Source organism: Pongo pygmaeus, chromosome 12 (assembly GCF_028885625.2).
Source record: "Pongo pygmaeus isolate AG05252 chromosome 12, NHGRI_mPonPyg2-v2.0_pri, whole genome shotgun sequence".
NCBI classification, from domain to species: domain Eukaryota; kingdom Metazoa; phylum Chordata; class Mammalia; order Primates; family Hominidae; genus Pongo; species Pongo pygmaeus.
In genome coordinates this window covers 37,137,068-37,145,424 of record NC_072385.2, presented here as the reverse complement: position 1 = coordinate 37,145,424, position 8,357 = coordinate 37,137,068, and positions in this window count along the sequence as shown.

Here is an 8,357-nt window from a genome sequence, read left to right as displayed (position 1 = left end):
CTGAAAAGAGAGTCAGCAAAGGGAGATAGGGATGGGGCCGTCTTATAAGATTTGGGTAGGTAAAGGAAAATTACAGTCAAAGGGGGTTGCTCTCTGGTGGGCAGGGGTGGTGGTCACAAGGTGCTCAGTGGGGGAGCTTTTGAGCCAGGATGAGCCAGGAGAAGGAATTTCACAAAGTAGGGCCATCAGTTAAGGCACAGACCAGCAATTTTCACTTCTTTTGGGGTGGAATGTTATCAGTTAAGGCAGGAACAGGCCATTTTCACTTCTTCACTTGCTTCGGGTCATCTGAACATGTACGTGCAGGTCACAGGGGATACGATGGCTTAGCTTGGGCTCAGAGTCCTGACATTCCTGCCTTCTTATATTAATAAGAAAAATAATATAAAATAGTATTGAAGTGTTGGGGCAGCAAAAATTTTTAGGGGTGTGGCATGGAGAGATAATGGGTGATGTTTTTCCGGGCTGCTTTGAGTGGGATTAGGGGTGGCATGGGAACCTAGAGTGGGAGAGGTCAAGTTGAAGGAGGATTTTGTGGTAAGGGGTGATATTGTGGGGTTGTTAGAAGGAGCATTTGTCTTACAGAATCATTGGTGATGACCTGGATACAGTTTTTGATGAATTGAGAAACTAAATGGAAGATACAAGGTCTGAATAAAAGAAGGAGAAAAATAAAGGACTAAGAATTGGGAGGACCCAGGACATACAATTAGAGAGTGCCCAAAGGGGTTCAGCGTAATTACTTGCTTGGTTGGCAAGTTTTTGGGCTCTTTTCTTGAGTATTTTTATGTTGTCATACACCAGGCCGGAATGATTTAGGCAAAAACAACACTCTTCATGTAAAAAATGTACAGAGTGCTCCTTTTTCAGCAGTGAGTTAGTCAAGGCATCGGCGATTTTGGAGGACAACTGCAGCTAAAGAGTCAACTTGGGCCTGGAAGACTGATAAAGTTTGTGATATGTCTGTGATGCTAGCAGAGAAGTCATTAGAGAGGCTACAGAAGGTCGTGACAGAGGTTGAAATGCCTGCTATTGCAGTACCAAGAGCAATAGTGGAGGCAGAAAGTCCTAAACCAACAAGCAAGGGAATTAGTGGAATAACTCTTTTTTGTTGTGTCGGTGTCATGAGGGAAACAGGAAGCTCTTCGGTCCCATTTGCAAATTGAATTTTGGGAGTAAGGAAAACTAGTGTGCATGTGCCTGTCCAATTAGCAGGTAGACACATGTAGGTAGAGGATCCACAGAGGAAGAAGAGACCTTGTGTGAGGCAAAACTGGAAATGCAAAGTAAAAAGATGAGAAGGAGTGCTGAAAGGGGTGTCTTGTACCCAGACTCCTAGGGATCCAGCTAGGGCAGCAGCCATGAGAGGTTGTAATGGGGACTGATGGGGTAACTTCATAGAGGGGGAGGTTCAATTTTCATGGTGTATGAGAAAATGTTGAGTGTCTATGAGCAACCTTTCACTGCTATTTTCGGAGCTGGGTATAAGTAAAAAAGAAGAAGGCCTGGGAGGAGAGTCTGATGAGCAAGGGGAAGTAGCCAAGAATGGAATGAAATACAGGGTAAGTGTCTTCCTAAGCAATAATTACTGCTAATGTTTTTAAGTTTGCCAGTATTGATAGAGGGCTTATCTGTAATATGGAGCTGGAAGGCTCCAATTGTTTCAGTGATGTGTGTAGTTGGGCTTTGGAGATGAAGAGTGAAGGAACATCGAGAAGGTGAAAGGTTACCCAGGGGAATTCCAGTGGGTCTTTGCTGAGAGATACATAAAGGAGCAGCCACAGGAATAGTAGTTTGTGTTGTGAGGGGTCCAAATATGGGAGGAATAGAGTTGATATAAGGAGAAAGGTTTTTTAAGTAAGTGTGGAGGAGGGTGGCAGCTTGCTGATGTGAAATGTCTGGGGAGGTCTTGCTGGACCTGTCTAGAAAGTAAATGAGTTCTTCAGGAGGGTAAAGGTGAGGGCTGTTAAAGGAAGTTCAGAGGTGTAGGGAGACAAGAGATGTTGCCCAGTCTGTATGTAAGGTGGGGACAGCTGTGCTGGAAGAAAGGGAAATGCAAAGCCAGCAATTGTTCACTAAGGAGGGATTAGAAATGGCTAGGAGAGTGTGGGTAAGGTTGATAGTGTGGTGGAGATACCTGGGGAGAGGTAGAGGGTAGCATAAGAATGGGAATGAGAATAAGAGTGAGTATAAAAGTAAACAGAACTTCATCAGGGTGAAAGTATTGGAAGGTCCCCTGCCAGCAAAGATCATCTATCCACTCTAAGAGGGAGTTAAGAGTGGTGGTTTGGGGATAGCATCAAGAGATATCAGCTGTGATGGCTTGGAGAAACAGTGTAAACTGGCAGTGTAAACAAGAGTAGGGCATTTATAAGTAGTTGAGAATGGTGAATAGGAGTATGACTAGACAGAAGATAGTAGAGATGACTAATTTTGGGGGCTCAGTCCAAGTAGTGGGGGTGACTTCATAAAGCCCTGTTGCAAAAAGTAGGGTAAAGATGAACAGACCTAATAAAATGAAGGGATATGTTAGGCTCATAAGGGTTATTATTGTTCTTCAGAAATGCGAGTGAGTTTAAGGGAAGTAGGGGAGAGTACCTGTGACTTCCAGGAAGAAGAGGAGGGATTAGGCTGGCTGTCCAATGGACACAGCTTCATTCTGGAATGGTGAACCCAGTGAGGAGGATCCTACAGGTGGACAGCAGTTGCGGTACTACAGATGACTAAGTAGGGTCTGGTCCATTGAGGTTGTAGAGTTTGAGGGGTCAGATTCTTAACAAGAACTGATCATCCAGCTAGGGTGTCTTCATGTGGCTGAGAATCTGGAGTAGGCAAGAGAAGATTAGCAGCCTGGTGAATTTCTTGTCTAGCCTGCTGGAGGACTGGAAGATAGTCACCTAAAGGGCTGGTGTCTGGGATGAGGTTGGAGCTGAGCAAGAACGTGCATCCATATAAAAGTTCAAATGGACGGTACCCTGTAACATCTTGAGGACAAGAGTTAAAAGTACTGTCCAGTCCTTTTTAAGTTGGAGGCTGAGCTTGGTGAGGTGTGTCTTTAAAAGCTCATTAGTCCATTCTACCTTTCCTGAAGATTGAGGATGATAAGGGATATGAAGGCTCCACTGAATACCAAGAGCCTGAGAAACTGCTTGGGTGATTTGACTAGTAAAGGCTGGTCCATTATCAGACTGTATAGAGGTGGGAAGGCCAAACTGAGGAATTATGTCTGACAGAAGGGAAGAAATGACCGCGGTGGCCTTCTCAGACCCTGTGAGAAAGGCCTTTACCCATCTAGTGAAAGTGTCTACCCAGACCAAGAGGTATTTCAGTTTTCTGACTCGAGGCATGTGAGTAAAGTCAATTTGCCCATCCTGGGCAGGGACAAATCCCCTAGCTTGATGTGTAGGGAGGGGAGGGGCCTGAACAATCCCTGAGGGGTGGTAGAATAGCAGATGGAACATTAAGAAGTGATTTCCTTGAGGATAGATTTCCATGATGGAAAGGAAATGAGAGGTTCTAAGAGACAGGCTAGCAGCTTGTAATCTACATGGAAGAGGTTATGAAATGATGACAGAATAGAATGGGCCTGTGAGGCTGGAAGGAGATATTTTCCTTGGTCTAAGAACCATTTGCCTTGTATGGGAAGAGATTGATATGTGGAAGTATCAGTGGGAGAGTAGGTGGGAGTGGCTGATGAGAGGGAGAAAAACTGGCCATGAGGGACAGAAGTTGGAATGCTAGTTGCTTCTTTAGCCACCTTATCAGCGTAAGCATTGCCTAGAGCAATGGGATCTGATGCCTTTTGATGGCCCCTGCAGTGAATGACTCCAGCTTCCCTTGGAAGTAAAGCAGCCTTGAGAAGAGTTTTTATTAAAGAGGCATTAATGATAGAGGACACTTGTGTAGTGAGGAAACCTCTTTCTGCCCATATAACAGCATGGTGGTGCAGGATATGGAAGGCATATTTAGAGTCAGTATAAATATTGACATGTAGTCCCTTTGCAAGAGTGAAGGCCCAAGTTAAGGCAATGAGTTTGGCTTGCTGAGAGGTACTGCAGGGGGGCAGACTGGTAGCCTCAATGATAGATATGGAAGATACTATAGCATAGCCTGCCTTTGCTGGTGAGTGGTGATTAGGCCTGGTAGAACTGCCATTAATAAACCAAATGTGATCAGGATGAGGAACAGGAAAGAAGGAAATACAGGGAAATGGGGTGAATGTCAGGTGGATCAGAGAGATACAGTCATGGGGGTTAGGTGTGGTATCCAGAATAATATGGGAGGCCGGATTGAAATCCAGGCCAGGAACAATGGTAATTGTGGGAGACTCAACAAAGAGTGAGTATAGCTGAAGGAGCCGGGGAGCAGAAAGTATATGCATCAGATGTGAGGAAGAAAATCGATTTTGGAACTTAGGAGAGCTGTAGAGAGTGAGTTGAGCATAGTTTGTGATTTTGAGGGCCTCTAAAAGTGTTAGGGTGGCAGCAGCTGCTGCACAGAGACATGATGGCCAGCCTAAAACAGTAAGGGTCAAGTTGTTTGGACAAAAAGGCTACAGGATGCAGTCCCAGTCCTTGTGTAAGAATTCTGACTGCACAGCCCTATGCTTTGGCTGTGTGTAATGAAAAGGGTTGGGATGAGTCAGGGAGAGCTAGGGTGGGGGCAGTCTCTAAAGCTGTCTTCAAGGAATGGAAAGAGTGGGGAAAGGATTTAGGATCTGTGGGGTGAGCTAGGGTTCCTTTTGTGAGTTTATATGATGGTTTTTTTAGGATGGCAAAACCAGGTATCCAAAGGCAAAAGTATCCAACCATGCCTAGGAAGGAAAGGAGTTGTTGTTTTGTAGAAGGTGTTGGGGTTTGAGAGATCAGTTGGACACGATCGGCCGGAAGAGCACGTGTATTTTTATGAAGAATTATGCCGAGGTAGGTAATGGATGGAGAAGAAATTTAAGCTTTGGCAGGGGATACCCAATATCCTTTGGAGAATAAATGTTGAGGGAGCAGGAGCGTGTCTTTTTGAGAAGATTCAAAGGAGGGGCTACAAAGTAGAAGGTCATAATATATTGAACAAGGTGAGAAGCAGAGGGGTGGAAAGAAAGTAAATCATGAGAAAGAGCTTGGCTGAAGTAATGAGGGCTGTCCCTGAAACCTTGCGGCAGCACAGCCCATGTAAGCTGCTGGGACTGATGGGTGTCAGGGTTGGTCCAGGTAAAAGCAAAGAGAGGCTGGGATGAGGGGTGCAGGGGAATAGTGAAAAAAGCATATTTAAGATCAAGAACAGAATAGTGTCTTGTGGAGGAAGGTATTGAGGACAAAAGAGTGTACAGGTTGGGCACTACAGGGTGGATAGGCAAAACAATTTGGTTGATAAGGCACAGATCCTGAACTAAACTGTAAGACTTATCTGGTTTTTGGACAGGTAAAATGGGGAAACTCTAAGGAGAGTTTATAGGTTTTAGAAGCCCATGCTGTAGCAGGTGAGTGATAACAGTATTTAATCCTTTTAAAGTGTGCTGCAGGATGGGATATTGACATTGAGTGGGGTAAGGGTGATTAGGTTTTAAGGGGATAGTAATGGGCATGTGATCAGTTGCCAGGGAGGGAGTAGAGGTGTCCCATATTTGTGGGTTAAGTTGGGGAGATATGAGAGGAAGATGTAAACGAGGCTTTGGGTTGGGAAGAAGGGTGGCAATGAGATGTGGCTGTAGTCCAGGAATAGTCAGGGAAGCAGATAATTTGGTTAAAATGTCTCTACCTAATAAGGGAACTGGGCAGGTGGGTATAAGTAAAAAGCAGTGCATAAAAGAATGTTGTCCAAGTTGGCACATTGTGGGGGATTTTTAAGAGGTTTTGAAGCTTGGCCATCAATACCCACAATAGTTATGGGGGCAAGGGAAACAGGCCCTTTAAAAGAAGATAATGTGGAGTTGGTAGCCCCCGTATCTATTAAACATGGGATGGACTTACCCTCCACTCTAAGAATTAACTGAAGCTTGGTGTCCGTGATGGTCCAGGGGGCTTCTGAGGCAATTGGGCAGTGTCAGTCTTCAGCTGCTAAGCCAAGGAGATCTGGGAAGGAGTCAGCCAAGAAACATTCGGTTTGGGCTCCAGGGACTTTAGGAGCAGCAGTGATGCAAGTTGGACAGTCTGACCTCAAGTGGGGGGCCATACAGACAGGACACAGCTTAGGAGGAATCCTGGGCTGCGGGCATTCTGAGGCTCAGTGGCCAGGCTTTTGGCATTTGAAGCACAATCCACAAGGAGGTTTTGAAGGAGCCCCTGGAAGCTGTGGCTTGGATGTTCTGAAGTTTTTATATGTTGGAGATGTGGTTGTGGGTTGTTTTACAGTGGAGGCAAGTAGCTGTAACTCAGAGATGCGTTGTCATTTGGCTGCCTCTTCTCTATTATTGTAAACCTTGAAGGCAAGGTTAATTAAGTCCTGTTGTGGGCTTTGAGGGCCAGAATCTAACTTTTGGAGTTTTTTCCTAATGTCAGGAGTGGATTGGGTGATAAAATGCATATTAAGAATAAGGCGGCCTTCTGGCCCCGCTGGGTCTAGGGCAGTAAAGTGTCTAAGGGTTTCTGCTAAGCAGGCCATGAGCTGGGCTGGGTTTTCAACTTTACCTTGGGTAGTTTCTTTAAGCTTGTCATAATTAACAGCTTTGTAAGCTGCCTTTTTAAGCCCTTCAACTAGGCAGGAAATCATGTAATCTTGCCTAGCTATACCTGGGGAATCTGCCTGATAGTTCCATTGGGGATCCTCTTGGGGAACTGCTGTAATGCCTTCTTGGAGGTCTGGCTCATGGAGCCAGCCGCTGTCAGCATGAGATTGGGCTAGAGAAAAAACTCTTTCCCGTTAATCTGGGGAGAGAGTAGAAGTCAGGATGACATGTAAGTCATTCCAGGTTAAACTGTAAGACAGAGTTAGATATTGGAATTCCTGTATATATTTAGTGGGGTCTGATGAGAAAGAGCCTAAACACTGACTGATCTGAGAGAGGTCTGATAGAGAAAAAGGCACATGTACCCTGACTATGCCTTCAGGTCCAGCCACCTCTCTAAGAGGAAATTATTCAGCAGGTGGGGAAGAGCTAGTCACGGAACCAAACTGTAAGCCAGACCAGGTGTGAGGAGGGGAGGTGATAGAAGGATTATAGGGTGGAGGAGCAGAGGCTGAGGAAGAATTGGGACCTAGTTCAGCCTGGCAATGAGCAGCCTGGGGAGGAGGGGAGAGGTCAGATGGGTCTGTAGAAAAGGAAGTTTGGAAATACTCAGCAATACTTTGGGTTGGGACTGAGGGGACAAGTGGGAGGGAAAGAAGGAGGATTTGGGAGGAATTGCATTGGGAACAGAGACTAGGGAGGGAACAAAGAGTGAAAAATGCCTGGATGTAAGGTACCTCAGACCATTTGCCCACTTTTCAACAAAAATTATCTAGGTCTTGTAGGATGGAGAAATTGAAAGTGCTGTTTTCTGGTCATTTAGAGCCATTGTCAAATTTGTATTGGGGCCAAACGGTGTTGCAGAAGAAAATAAGGCATTTAGGTTTTAGGTCAGGGTCAGTTGAAGAGGTTTTAGGTCTTTAAGAACACAGGCTAAGGGAGAAGAGGGAGGAATAGAGGGTGGAAGGTTGCCCATAGTGAAGGAGGTAAGTTTAAAGAGAAAGGTAGAGACACGGAGAAGGGGGTGGGTGAGCAGCCAAAGCAGGCGTCCCCGCAATTGACTTACCACCAAGGTAATGTGGGTGAATGATCAAGGCAGGCATCCCCACGGTGGTCAGACACCAGGGGAAGGCTGTCTTCCCGAGTCCATGACCAGCGTGGAGTTTTGGGTCCATGGATAAAATGTGCTTCCTTTGTCTCAACTAGAGAGGACAAAGAACTGGAATTGGAAGGACAGGGAGATTGAAGGGTAGCAAGAGAAGCTGGAGAAGACAGTGAAAAGACCATTTACCTGATTTGAAATTGGTGAGATGTTCCTTGGGCTGGTTGGTCTGCAGACCCGAGGTTGTAGGTGGGTTTCTTCATGGAGTGAGGGCAAGGACAGGGGACTGGTCTCCCAAAGGAGTCCTCCTGTCCCAGGTCTTTGGCACCAATTGTCACGTGTATCCGTGTGAAGAGACCACCAAACAGGCTTTGTGTGAGCAACAAGGCTGTTTATTTCACCTGGGTGCAGGCGGGCTGAGTCTGAAAAGAGAGTCAGTGAAGGGAGATGGGGTGGGGCCATCTTATAAGATTTGGGTAGATAGAGGAAAATTACAGTCAAAGGGGTTTGCTCTCTGGCGGACAGGGTTGGGTGTCACAAGGTGCTCAGTGGGGGAGCTTTTGAGCCAGGATGAGCCAGGAGAAGGAATTTCAC